The sequence below is a fragment of the Ambystoma mexicanum genome, chromosome 1q, assembly GCF_040938575.1.
Source record: "Ambystoma mexicanum isolate Mex_15411 chromosome 1q, UKY_AmexF1_1, whole genome shotgun sequence".
Lineage (NCBI taxonomy): Eukaryota > Metazoa > Chordata > Amphibia > Caudata > Ambystomatidae > Ambystoma > Ambystoma mexicanum.
In genome coordinates, this window is record NC_090922.1 from 1,508,348,242 (window position 1) to 1,508,361,357 (window position 13,116).

The window sequence follows — 13,116 nt, forward strand, 5'->3', positions numbered from 1 at the left end:
ACTACGTGCGATTGGCAAGTGCTTTTCTTCCCACCCCCTCAAACTGTGATTGGTTAGTATTCTTGCCACTTTTCTTCAGGGAAAGGATCGAGGGATCTCGCATTCACTATCAGATCCTGGATCTTGTCACGAGGGCTGGCAAAAGATTAGTAAAGCAGTGCCATCGGTGGGACCCTCTCCTCCCCTCCTATGAAGGGAGGGGCGAGTCTCCAAGGCAATAGGACAGCTGAAATGAGCTGAATACAAAGGTAACTGGAAGGCACAGGTGGGGTCAGTGAACCCCAACGGCAAAGACCCCACAGGAGCCATGGAGGGCGTCTAGACATGGAGGAAAGGTTCATCTACTTCAAGAGCAAAGCTTTTTTATGTCTGATAAATACAATGAGCGGAAGTAGTCAACAAAGCAGAAGGACAAACAAAACAAAAAACAAGTAACAACGACAAAACAGTGAGGCAAGAAGGGCAGACAAAACGAGGATGCACGGATCAAATACGTTCAGATGTTTCCAGGGCTGCCCGCATAAGACCACCTCAGCGTGTGTCCAGTGCTGCCTCCATAAGACCACCCCAGCATGTGTTCAGGGCTGCCCCCATAAGACCACCCCAGCGTGTGTCCAGGGCTGCCCCCATAAGACCACCCCAGCATGTGTCCAGGGCTGCCTCCATAAGACCACCCCAGCGTGTGTCCAGTGCTGTCTCCTTAAGACCACCCCAGCATGTGTTCAGGGCTGCCCCCATAAGACCACCCCAGCGTGTGTCCAGGGCTGCCCCCATAAGACCATCTCAGCGTGTTTCCAGTGCTGCCTCCATAAGACCACCCCAGCATGTGTTCAGGGCTGCCCCCATAAAACCACCCCAGCGTGTGTCCAGGGCTGCCCCCATAAGACCATCTCAGCGTGTGTCCAGGGCTGCCTCCATAAGACCACCCTAGCATGTGTTCAGGGCTGCCTCCATAAGACCACCCCAGCGTGTGTTCAGGGCTGCCTCCATAAGACCACCCCAGCATGTGTTCAGGGCTGCCCCCATAAGACCATCTCAGCGTGTGTCCAGGGCTGCCTCCATAAGACCACCCCAGCATGTGTCCAGGGCTGCCTCCATAAGACCACCCCAGCGTGTGTTCAGGGCTGCCTCCATAAGACCACCCCAGCGTGTGTTCAGGGCTGCCTCCATAAGACCACCCCAGCGTGTGTTCAGGGCTGCCTCCATAAGACCACCCAGCGTGTGTTCAGGGCTGCCTCCATAAGACCACCCAGCATGTGTTCAGGGCTGCCCCCATAAGACCATCTCAGCGTGTGTCCAGGGCTGCCTCCATAAGACCACCCCAGCGTGTGTCCAGGGCTGCCTCCATAAGACCACCCCAGCGTGTGTTCAGGGCTGCCTCCATAAGACCACCCCAGCGTGTGTTCAGGGCTGCCCCCATAAGACCACCTCAGCGTGTGTTCAGGGCTGCCCCCATAAGACCATCTCAGCGTGTGTCCAGGGCTGCCTCCATAAGACCACCCCAGCATGTTTTCAGGGCTGCCTCCATAAGACCACCGCAGCGTGTGTTCAGGGCTGCCCCCATAAGACCACCCCAGCGTGTGTTCAGGGCTGCCCCCATAAGACCACCCCAGCATGTGTCCAGGGCTGCCTCCATAAGACCACCCCAGCATGTGTTCAGGGCTGCCCCCATAAGACCATCTCAGCGTGTGTCCAGGGCTGCCTCCATAAGACCACCCCAGCATGTGTCCAGGGCTGCCTCCATAAGACCACCCCAGCATGTGTTCAGGGCTGCCTCCATAAGACCACCCCAGCGTGTGTTCAGGGCTGCCCCCATAAGACCATCTCTGCGTGTTTCCAGTGCTGCCTCCACAAGACCACCCCAGCATGTGTCCAGGGCTGCCTCCATAAGACCACCCCAGCATGTGTTCAGGGCTGCCCCCATAAGACCATCTCAGCGTGTGTCCAGGGCTGCCTCCATAAGACCATCTCAGCGTGTGTCCAGGGCTGCCTCCATTAGACGATCCGCAATTTAAGAATTCTCACCCCTGTGAGAAGCACAGGGTAAATGCTATCTGGGGACTTGTAACATAATGGGCATTTGAATAAATGTACTGCAGAGCATCTCTCATTCTAGAACTTCTCAGAACACCTTTCTGAATTAGTCTTTTGTCTGTTCCCCCCAGGGTTGTTCTTGCTGCCCTGAGGAAGGCGCTAATGGATACCAAACTATTGGCGTGCCGAAACTGGTTTATATGCCCAAAAGACTGGAAGGGGCAATTTTGAAATATGAGATTTTGTACACCCACGTAGGCAGATCAAGTATATGAATATTTATTTATCATGCAAAACTAAGGGTATCATTATAAACACCCTGTAGCACCTAACAACTTGGATTTCAAATAATGAATACATTACGTGCGTATCTTCAGCCTTTTTTCTTTGTCATTAATTGTCATTGTTTTACTTTGAACTTTGTTCACCTCATTTCTATGCAAATACGTTATTTGTCTTTATTTGGTCTGTGTAATAATGACTCATGTATTTTTCTACTGCATATAAACTTTAGTTTTGAATATTTGAGATACTCTTTGTGACTTTTTGCACGACATGATCTATTTAAAATAATTGTAATGTGTACACCGAATTGAGTGGTTTGCAGTGTGGGCCATCTCTTTTATATAACTCCACAAGGCCACCCCACCAGATGTGCCCAGGCCTGCCTCCACAAGGCCACCCCACTAGATGTGCCCAGGCCTGCCTCCACAAGGCCACCCCACTAGATGTGCCCAGGCCTGCCTCCACAAGGCCACCCCACTAGATGTGCCCAGGCATGCCTCCACAAGGCCACCCCACCAGATGTGCCCAGGCATGCCTCCACAAGGCCACCCCACCAGATGTGCCCAGGCCTGCCTCCACAAGGCCACCCCACCAGATGTGCCCAGGCATGCCTCCACAAGGCCACCCCACCAGATGTGCCCAGGCCTGCCTCCACAAGGCCACGCCACTAGATGTGCCCAGGCCTGCCTCCACAAGGCCACCCCACTAGATGTGCCCAGACATGCCTCCACAAGGCCACCCCACTAGATGTGCCCAGGCCTGCCTCCACAAGGCCACGCCACTAGATGTGCCCAGGCATGCCTCCACAAGGCCACCCCACTAGATGTGCGGAGGCCTGCCTCCACAAGGCCACCCCAGTAGATGTGCCCAGGCCTGCCTCCACAAGGCCACCCCACCAGATGTGTCCAGGCCTGCCTCCACAAGGCCACCCCACCAGATGTGTCCAGGCCTGCCTCCACAAGGTCACCCCACCAGATGTGTGGAGGCCTGCCTCCACAAGTCCATCCCACCAGATGTGCCCAGGCCTGCCTCCACAAGTCCATCCCACCATATGTCCAGGCCTGCCTCCACAAGTCCATCCCACCATATGTCCAGGCCTGCCTCCACAAGTCCATCCCACCAGATGTGCCCAGGCATGCCTCCACAAGGCCACCCCACTAGATGTGCCCAGGCATGGCTCCACAAGGCCACCCCACTAGATGTGCCCAGGCCTGCCTCCACAAGGCCACCCCACCAGATGTGCCCAGGCCTGCCTCCACAAGGCCACCCCACCAGATGTGCCCAGGCCTGCCTCCACAAGGCCACCCCACCAGATGTGTCCAGGCCTGCCTCCACAAGGTCACCCCACCAGATGTGTGGAGGCCTGCCTCCACAAGTCCATCCCACCAGATGTGCCCAGGCCTGCCTCCACAAGGTCACCCCACCAGATGTGTGGAGGCCTGCCTCCACAAGGCCACCCCACCAGATGTGCCCATGCCTGCCTCCACAAGGCCACCCCACTAGATGTGCCCAGGCATAACTCCACAAGGCCACCCCACTAGATGTGCCCAGACATGCCTCCACAAGGCCACCCCACTAGATGTGCCCAGGCCTGCCTCCACAAGGCCACGCCATTAGATGTGCCCAGGCCTGCCTCCACAAGGCCACGCCACTAGATGTGCCCAGGCATGCCTCCACAAGGCCACCCCACTAGATGTGCGGAGGCCTGCCTCCACAAGGCCACCCCACTAGATGTGCCCAGGCCTGCCTCCACAAGGCCACCCCACCAGATGTGTCCAGGCCTGCCTCCACAAGGCCACCCCACCAGATGTGTCCAGGCCTGCCTCCACAAGGTCACCCCACCAGATGTGTGGAGGCCTGCCTCCACAAGTCCATCCCACCAGATGTGCCCAGGCCTGCCTCCACAAGTCCATCCCACCATATGTCCAGGCCTGCCTCCACAAGTCCATCCCACCATATGTCCAGGCCTGCCTCCACAAGTCCATCCCACCAGATGTGCCCAGGCATGCCTCCACAAGGCCACCCCACTAGATGTGCCCAGGCATGGCTCCACAAGGCCACCCCACTAGATGTGCCCAGGCCTGCCTCCACAAGGCCACCCCACCAGATGTGCCCAGGCCTGCCTCCACAAGGCCACCCCACCAGATGTGCCCAGGCCTGCCTCCACAAGGCCACCCCACCAGATGTGTCCAGGCCTGCCTCCACAAGGTCACCCCACCAGATGTGTGGAGGCCTGCCTCCACAAGTCCATCCCACCAGATGTGCCCAGGCCTGCCTCCACAAGGTCACCCCACCAGATGTGTGGAGGCCTGCCTCCACAAGGCCACCCCACCAGATGTGCCCATGCCTGCCTCCACAAGGCCACCCCACTAGATGTGCCCAGGCATAACTCCACAAGGCCACCCCACTAGATGTGCCCAGACATGCCTCCACAAGGCCACCCCACTAGATGTGCCCAGGCCTGCCTCCACAAGGCCACGCCACTAGATGTGCCCAGGCCTGCCTCCACAAGGCCACGCCACTAGATGTGCCCAGGCATGCCTCCACAAGGCCACCCCACTAGATGTGCGGAGGCCTGCCTCCACAAGGCCACCCCACTAGATGTGCCCAGGCCTGCCTCCACAAGGCCACCCCACCAGATGTGTCCAGGCCTGCCTCCACAAGGTCACCCCACCAGATGTGTGGAGGCCTGCCTCCACAAGTCCATCCCACCAGATGTGCCCAGGCCTGCCTCCACAAGTCCATCCCACCATATGTCCAGGCCTGCCTCCACAAGTCCATCCCACCATATGTCCAGGCCTGCCTCCACAAGTCCATCCCACCAGATGTGCCCAGGCATGCCTCCACAAGGCCACCCCACTAGATGTGCCCAGGCATGGCTCCACAAGGCCACCCCACTAGATGTGCCCAGGCCTGCCTCCACAAGGCCACCCCACCAGATGTGCCCAGGCCTGCCTCCACAAGGCCACCCCACCAGATGTGCCCAGGCCTGCCTCCACAAGGCCACCCCACCAGATGTGCCCAGGCCTGCCTCCACAAGGCCACCCCACTAGATGTGCCCAGGCATGCCTCCACAAGGCCACCCCACTAGATGTGCCCAGGCATGCCTCCACAAGGCCATGCCACTAGATGTGCCCAGGCCTGCCTCCACAAGGCCACCCCACTAGATGTGCCCAGGCCTGCCTCCACAAGGCCACCCCACTAGATGTGCCCAGGCATGCCTCCACAAGGCCACCCCACCAGATGTGCCCATGCCTGCCTCCACAAGGCCACCCCACTAGATGTGCCCAGGCATAACTCCACAAGGCCACCCCACTAGATGTGCCCAGACATGCCTCCACAAGGCCACCCCACTAGATGTGCCCAGGCCTGCCTCCACAAGGCCACGCCACTAGATGTGCCCAGGCATGCCTCCACAAGGCCACCCCACTAGATGTGCGGAGGCCTGCCTCCACAAGGCCACCCCACTAGATGTGCCCAGGCCTGCCTCCACAAGGCCACCCCACCAGATGTGTCCAGGCCTGCCTCCACAAGGTCACCCCACCAGATGTGTGGAGGCCTGCCTCCACAAGTCCATCCCACCAGATGTGCCCAGGCCTGCCTCCACAAGTCCATCCCACCATATGTCCAGGCATGCCTCCACAAGGCCACCCCACCAGATGTGCCCAGGCCTGCCTCCACAAGGCCACCCCACTAGATGTGCCCAGGCATAACTCCACAAGGCCACCCCACTAGATGTGCCCAGACATGCCTCCACAAGGCCACCCCACTAGATGTGCCCAGGCCTGCCTCCACAAGGCCACCCCACCAGATGTGCCCAGGCCTGCCTCCACAAGGCCACCCCACTAGATGTGCCAGGCCTGCCTCCACAAGGCCACCCCACTAGATGTGCCCAGGCATAACTCCACAAGGCCACCCCACTAGATGTGCCCAGACATGCCTCCACAAGGCCACCCCACTAGATGTGCCCAGGCCTGCCTCCACAAGGCCACCCCACTAGATGTGCCCAGGCCTGCCTCCACAAGGCCAACCCACCAGATGTGCCCAGGCCTGCCTCCACAAGGCCACCCCACTAGATGTGCCAGGCCTGCCTCCACAAGGCAACCCCACTAGATGTGCCCTCAGCTATCAGCCGGCTGGTAGAAGGAGTCTGATGAGGTCAGCAAAGCCTCCCCACGGTCATTTGAAAATCCGGATGAAACCCTCATTGACCAGCCGACTTTCTAGGAGGGTGGGAGGAATCTCTTATGGGCGGGTCCTGTGGAGGCTGCCATGGCTTGTCTAATGGAATGAGCTTGCGGCACAGCATGGGCGGGTGGGCTCATGCCACATCTCATGGGCGGGTGGTGGCAGCTCATGCCACATCTCACGGGCGGGTGGTGGCAGCTCATGGCACATCTCACGAGCGGGTGGTGGCAGCTCATGGCACATCTCACGAGCGGGTGGTGGCAGCTCATGGCACATCATGGGCGGGTGGTGGCAACTTATGGTACATCATGGGCGGGTAGTGGCAGCTCATGGCCCATCTCATGGGCTGGTTGTGGCAGCTCATGGCACATCTTGTGGGATGGGTTTGTGGAGGCAGCCCATGAAACATCCGACAGGATGGGCTCATGGAAGCTGCTCAGGGATGATCAGATAGGATGGGCTTGTGGAGGCAGGCATTGCCCATTGTAAAGACAGGCGGGGGCGTCTGTACTTCTGCTCTCTATTTGATAGAGGAGAGGCACAGAGGACCCCAGCCAAGATTCTCTATTATTGGTACGTGGTCGAGCAATCAAGTCCTAGCTTCTCAGGAGGTGATGCAGGCTGGTTCTTAAGTACAGCGTAGTCCCCAGGCACACACAAAAGGAATGTTCGCACACTATCGGTTAAAACACAGTCTTTATATAATTAATATTCAACGTTATGTACACTATCACAATAACTCACTTTGTGCTCAGAAAATCAACAATGGTAAATATATACAGTTCTAAAGTGGTACCACAACGATTATCAGATCTCATTAAAGTGCATCAACTATACTGTCAAAATGTCCCACAGATCAATAAAGAGGAAACCAGCAGTAGAGATGGGAAGGAAAGCAAGATGGATGAACAATTGGCAGAAAACTGGTCGCTACCGTTAAACACAGCTCTGTGTGGAGATCCCCCCCCCCCCACCTGGGCAACCTGTAGAATAAAGATACAAGCCCAGTCCATATATTGTTCACACTAGACTTTCCAATAGTTCTGCAACCCCAAAGTACCTGGTGTTGTAGAGTTCCTCGGCGGGGAATCAACGGCCCTTCTTGAGTGCCCTCCCTTTAAGGCAGGAGTCATGGGTCGTCGAACGTCCGACAGAGAACAGGGTGAGCTACGACGGTGAAGTGGCAGCTTCGTTCCTAGCAGTGCTCGTTGACGGGGAAGCGTAAACGTCCTGCAAGGAAGGGGCGTGCAGGGCACCTCAGTGTCGATAGTTCTGGACCGCAAAGAGTTTGAAGAACTGTGGCCCAGCAAGGGCGTCGAGTCGTCAGTGTCTCTGTGGTCTTCGGGTGGCAGGAAACCCACTGGCGGATGCTCCTGGGTGCGTCGACGGTCAGGCCTTCTCCAGCAGGATACAGCAGCGACGATGCGGACAAGAGCGTCCTTGGATCAAATGAAGTTCTTAGGCAAACAGGGCACAGTGGCTCTGGTCGGCGGTCGTCGACAGTGGCAGACAACAGTCCGGGCGCTTCTCCTTGGGATTCCGCAGCAGTCCCCGTCTTGGGTCGGCAGTCTGTTGAAGGTCTGTCTACCAGGGAGCTTTGGCAAAGATCAGCTGGTGCACGATGGTCCCTCGTAGCTCGGGAAGAGGGCACCTTACCAGGTCCTCTCAGGGTCAGTCCTTGGAGACACAGCAGCTTTCAGATTGTGAAGGAGAGCAACAGCAATTCTTCTCGTCCAGCAGGGATTCAAGGTCAAGCTTCAGTTACTCCAGTTACTCGCTGTAGTGGACTTCAGCTTCTGAACACAAATTCTAGCAGTCAGAGGGCCCCCAGATATACTATTTGGTCTCCCAGTCATTCTGCTGGGTCACACTCAGGCAACCAATCGGTCAGAAGGGCATTCATGCAGGCAGGTAGCCAATCAGGTGCATAGTGCATTCAGGCCATTCACTCCTCTCCAGACACTCACAACAAGTTATGTGTATTGGGACATATACCCAGCCATTCAACACTCCACACTGAATACCACACCAGCTGCACACATAGCCGGTGCTCACACGCACTTTATGACTCTCTCTACTGACTTGAACTTCGGTTCCCGAGGGCATTCAACCTACCAGCGCCTTGAGACCATACCAATGGTACATAAGGCGCTATATAAATGCAAAGTAATATAACATAACACTGCATTCATACCAGTTTCGGGCAGGGCTGTCTCAGCCATTGTCAAACACCAGATACTAAACACCCAGAACACAGAATGCGCATTTGTCACACACTCCATTCACCCAGGTCCCACCCACAGGGTGTGCCCACAACATACAGTCATTGGGGAGGCTCCAGCCAGCCTGGCCTGGACTTCACAACACCATATATGGAACTTCCACCCAACAGCCAGTCAGGGGGAAGGGACAGAGTCAGGGCTTTCCAGGACTTTGGAAAAACAAGGTAATAGGCAATAGAAAGCAAGAGGCCACAGGGGCCATCTTGTTTTCCATCAGGAATCAACTGATTCCAATGGCAGGGCCTGGGTATCCCAAAATGGAGGATACTAAGAGCACCCGTCAAATTCAGCATGGAGCTGCCACCAGCCCATACCCTGCTCTGTGGGCCACACAAAGGTGCCCAAAAACATACCCTGGGGGCACAGGGTTGTACCCCCACCCATGGGTGCCATATGGGTATCCCATGGGTCTGTACACCAAACCAAAAGAGCTGCACTGCCAGGAGTCCCATATGAACTCATGCACGGAAAACACAACAGAACACATGATAAAAAGCAGTAAAGGATAAGGATATGGAGGCCCTGTCCCTCCGATGCATTTCCAGCATCACACCCATTTTATAGGATGGGCTCATGGAAGCTGCTCAGGGATCATCTGATAGGATGGGCTTGTGGAGGCGGCCATGGCCCATCTGATAGGATGCGCTTGGCCTTGGTAATAGTTCTCAGGCCCTCTGGGGTGGAGTGGAGGTTTCAGTCTCCTGGGGTCAGAGCACAGGCCCCAGTCCTCTTGGGAGCCACAGCGCCGAGGCCTTACGCGTGCATGTCTGGCAGTTGGATCTACAGCCTTGAGCCAGAGGACTTTCCAACAGTCCCGGTGGGGTTGGGGGCACGAGTGGGTGGATGGTCAGGAGACGGGCCCTGCGTGAAGACCCCCACCCGATCTGGAATTCCGCCTTCAATATCTAGGACAAACCAACCACACATTATAGGACCCCTCCAATAGGCCCTGCACCAAACCCGTCCATACAATACTCTTTATTCCACCCATTGTCTGCATAATGCAGTCCTGTAGGGGGGTCAGGGGGACACTGTATGCATAATGCAGTGCTGTAGGGGGTGAGGGGGCACTGTATGCATAATGCAGTCCAGTAAGGGTTCAGGGGGGCACTGTGTGCATAATGCAGTCCAGTAAGGGGGTCAGTGGGCACTGTATGCATAATGCAGTCCTGTAGGGTGGCCAGGGGGACACTGTATGCATAATGCAGTCCTGTAGGGGGGCCAGGGGGACACTGTATGCATAATGCAGTCCTGTAGGGGGGCCAGGGTGACACTGTATGCATAATGCAGTCCAGTAAGGGGGGCAGGGGGCACTGTATGCATAATGCAGTCCTGTAGGGGGGCCAGGGGGACACTGTATGCATAATGCAGTCCAGTAAGGGTTCAGGGGGGCACTGTATGCATAATGCAGTCCAGTAAGGGTTCAGGGGGGCACTGTATGCATAATGCAGTCCAGTAAGGGTTCAGGGGGGCACTGTGTGCATAATGCAGTCCTGTAGGGGGGTCAGGGGGCACTGTGTGCATAATGCAGACCTGTAAAGGGGTGGGTCAGTGGGTACTGTATGCATAGTGCAGTCCTGCGGGGTGGTCAGGAGGGGGGCCCCTGTATGCGTAATGCAGGCCTGTAGGAGGTAGGGGGCCACTGTATGCATAATGCTGTCCTGTAGGGGGGCCAGGGGGCACTGTAGGCATAATGCGGACCTGTAAGGGGGTCGGGGGCACTGTTGGCATAATGCAATCCTGTAGGGTGGGCTCAGGGGGGCATTGAAAGCATAGTGCAGTCCTGCAAAGGGGGGTGGGGGTCAGGAAAGGGGCCATTGTATGCATAGTGCAGTCCTGCATGGGGGGTTAGGAGGGGGGCCCCCGTATGCATAATGCAGGCCTGTAGGAGGCCACTGTATGCATAATGCAGGCCTGTAGGAGGGAGGGGCCATTGTATGTTTATTGCAGTGCTGTAGGGGGCTCGGGGGGCACTTTGTGCATAATGCGGACCTGTAGAGGGGAGCCACTGTATGCATAATGCAGACTTGTAAGGGGTCAGGGGGCATTGTATGCCCAGTGCAGACCCGTCGGAGGGAGGGGGGCATTGTATGCATAATGCAGTCCTGCAGATGGGGTGTCTGGAAAGGGGCCATTGTATGCATACTGCAGTCCTGCAGGGGGGGGCTGTATGAATAATGCAGGCCTGTAGGAGGGAGGGGACATTGTATGTTTATTGCAGTGCTGTAGGGGGCTCGGGGGGCACTTTGTGCATAATGCGGACCTGTAGAGGGGAGCCACTGTATGCATAATGCAGACTTGTAAGGGGTCAGGGGGCATTGTATGCCCAGTGCAGACCCGTCGGAGGGAGGGGGGCATTGTATGCATAATGCAGTCCTGCAGATGGGGTGTCTGGAAAGGGGCCATTGTATGCATACTGCAGTCCTGCAGGGGGTCCTGTATGAATAATGCAGGCCTTTAGGAGGGAGGGGCCATTGTATGTTTATTGCAGTGCTGTAGGGGGCTCGGGGGGCACTATGCATAATGCAGACTTGTAAGGGGTCAGGGGGCATTGTATGCCCAGTGCAGACCCGTCGGAGGGAGGGTGGCATTGTATGCATGATGCAGTCCTGCAGGGGGGCTTCTCAAGGTGAGCCCGGATGGAGCGGCCCGGGCGCGTGGTCCTGCCGCACGCACGCGCGCACACTCACACACACCACGCAGTAACCTTTCTGGGGGCTGCGGCGCGCACAGCTGGAGCAGGGCCCTCATCTGTATGCTGGCGCCATACCTGCCCGCGTGGCTTCCCAGTAATGCGGCACCTGTGATTGCAGGACCGCGGAGCCGGCGGCACAGCCCCATATTTTCTCTGAATGGCGCCCCGGATTTAATGTGGAGCGCGCGCCGAGCGACGAGTAAACACGGCTCGGGACGCAGGGCCCAATTCCCTGTGAGTGGCGGGTCGCACCCAGCTCGACGCTCACCCTGCTGCAGCCGCAGGGCCGGCCTGGAAATGGCACCCCCTCCCCACCAGTAATGCAAGGGGGCTCTGGCCAGAGAAGGTCACCCCGAGAGCTGCAGACAGGCGGGGACCCCGAAGACCCAGCCATCATCCGCTGGGCCCATGAAACTGCTTGGGGGAGTGGTCTGGCGGAGCCCACCGCACCCTTGGACCCCCAGCAGGATTTGCACAGTGTAATGAATGTCTTGCTCCCCTCCAGGCCGCTCAGGGTCACTTGGGTCAAACTCTTTCCCGGTCGCTGGTTCTCGATTATGGTTCATTCCCCAGGGGGCCAGGCTAGGATGTGGTATTGGGTAGATAGCTCGGGGGCAACGCGCTCGCCTCGGAAGCAAGACAATGAGGAGCAACACAGGTTCGATCCCCGGGTCCGCGCTTAGAAACCTCTGGGTATTATAAATAACCAATTAATATTATGTGCCCTGTGCAGAAAAGCAGGCAGCTTATTCCTGATCATGGGAACTTGGCAAGCATAGCCAAGGCTCCCTTCATTAATACAATCGTCTCCTTTAATTACTCTTTTATAGCACGCTTAATACCGGAAACCAGCCCTGTAGGGAGTTTCTACCATAGAATTCCCTCCTGGGAGATCCTGTGCCCGCCTGGTATTCCTCGCCACTTCTTAATTCCATGCTTCCTGAAGTATCCATGCCAGGTGTGGACCTAGCTAGCCTGCCACCCTGCGGCTTTCCAGGGGATTTGGACAAAAGCCCCCAACAGCCCTCTCGAGCACACTCAATGTCAAGGAGTCATGGGAGTCACTGCCAAGCATCCGGAGAGCCGCAGGTGGCAGGGCCCGCTCTGCACCCTGCCTCATGCAGCGTCACTGGAGCGAGCCTGCGTGCCTACAAATCAGGGCGCAACAGGCGCACTCGCCACTGGGCCTCCACGAGGGATAATGGCCTCTTGGCGACTAAGAAATAGCGTGTGGCGACTTTTAGGGACGGGCCAGTAGCTTGCCACTTACATTTTACACCCCTGGTGCAGATAGCCCCTTCCCGTGAATGTTTACAGCCCCCTGCAGGGACGTCATTTGGGGGTCGCACCTGCAACCCCTGAGGTCTCCCTTGCTACCCCTACATTTTCTTTTTTAAACTTCTTTGTTTTGTTTTTTAAATGCAAGCTTCTGGGCTGTGGCCAGCACCATGTGGCTCTTTGTTTTTGGAGTGCCTGGCCTTCTTGTTCAAGTCTCTATATAAAAACAAAAAAAAAGGCGGTTCCACCTTTCTGGAATTCTACACAATAATTGCTAGATTCATTAAAGGTCTATTTAAGACAAATTTCAGGGGGCGAGTCACTGATTTAGTCTGTTCTTAAACACCTCAAATT

At 56.7% G+C, this 13,116-nt stretch overlaps 1 protein-coding gene across 13 annotated transcripts in view; it reads right to left on the reverse strand.

The window, feature by feature from the left end:
• PTPRF (protein tyrosine phosphatase receptor type F) overlaps window positions 1-13,116 on the reverse strand; it is a 791,126-nt gene that overhangs the window by 333,678 nt on the left and 444,332 nt on the right. The gene's annotated exons all lie outside the window — the stretch shown is intronic.